The following is a 1,489-nucleotide window of genomic DNA, read 5'->3' on the forward strand; positions in this document are numbered from 1 at the left end:
GACAGAATTTATGAAGATACAAAATTGGTTTCAACTAAATAAATTATCATTAAATCTTGATAAAACAAATTACATGATATTAAGTAATAAAAAGAAAATTGTTGAAGTTCCATTTAGAGTCAACGGTGTTGATATCTGTAGAGTTAGTGAAGTGAAGTTTTTGGGAGTCATCATTGATGAAAAGATGACATGGAGACCTCATGTGAATTATTTAAGAACAAAAGTAGCTTGGTTTCAACTAAATAATCATTAAATCTGGATAAAACAAATTATATGATATTTAGTAATAAAAAGAAAAGTGTTGAAGTTCCATTTAGAGTCAACGGTGTTGATATCTGTAGAGTTAGTGAAGTGAAGGTTTTGGGAGTCATCATTGATGAAAAGATGACATGGAGACCTCATGTGAATTGTTTAAGAACAAAAGTAGCTAAATCTATTGCATTACTATATAAAGTAAGGGAGCTTTGCTTTCAATGATTGTTCCACATTTGATTTACTGTGATGAAGTCTGGGGAAAGCGTGTAAAACAATTACAAATCCTATTTTTACTTTGCAGAAAAGAGCTACAAGAATTATCACAAAAAAAAAACGTTATGATTACTAATCAAATAGATTACTTTGTTGAAATTGATGAAATTATATGAGTTGGTTGATTACAACATTTTGCAGATTTTATATAAGGCTCATAAAAATATATTACTTTTGAACATCCAATCGAATTTTGTTGAGACAAAGTTACAACAATTTAAAAGGGACAGAGGTGTTTGTGAAACCTAAAATCCAAACTAGTTCAAAGAAACAATGTACTTCAATGCAAGGAATAAAATTGTGGAATAATTTGGAGTATGATATTAAAAGTGCAGGATCAATGTATAAGTTTAGGAGAATGGTAAAATCCAGTCTGTTGAAGAAATATGAAATGACATAATATGTCTCCTTAAAAATTGTCTGAGAAAGATTTTAGTTTTTTTATTCTTTTTTTCAGTTTTTTACTATTGTTTGAATTTCTTTTGATGTAAAAAGGCACAGATACAAGATAGTTTCTTCCTTCTGCTGCCTTTCATTTTATTTTTCATTTGCATTTTTTGTATACTGAATTTGCTTTGTTTTTTTTTAAATTAAATGAATGAATAAACTAAACTAAATTAAACCAAATTTTAACAGTTAATGTTTAAGTTTTAAGCAAAAATGACACACAACGAGGAATACTTGGAATATATGATGTAAATGACTCTCAGCTCTTACTAAACCAAATTTAGGCTCAATAAACTGACTGAATTAGTCATTTTGTATGTTTTTTTCTTTAAAGTCAGTTAGCTTTAGTGGCCATATTTTATATAGATTGGCTCCAAATGTTAATCAGTTATTGATGAATGTCCAGTTCAGTTCAGTTTTTTTTATATAGCACCAATTCACAACATACGTCGTCTCAGGGCACTGTATACACACACACACACACACACACACACACACACACACACACACACAC

The sequence above is a fragment of the Austrofundulus limnaeus genome, unplaced genomic scaffold (genome assembly GCF_001266775.1).
Source record: "Austrofundulus limnaeus strain Quisiro unplaced genomic scaffold, Austrofundulus_limnaeus-1.0 Scaffold212, whole genome shotgun sequence".
In the NCBI taxonomy this organism is placed as follows: Eukaryota; Metazoa; Chordata; class Actinopteri; order Cyprinodontiformes; family Rivulidae; genus Austrofundulus; species Austrofundulus limnaeus.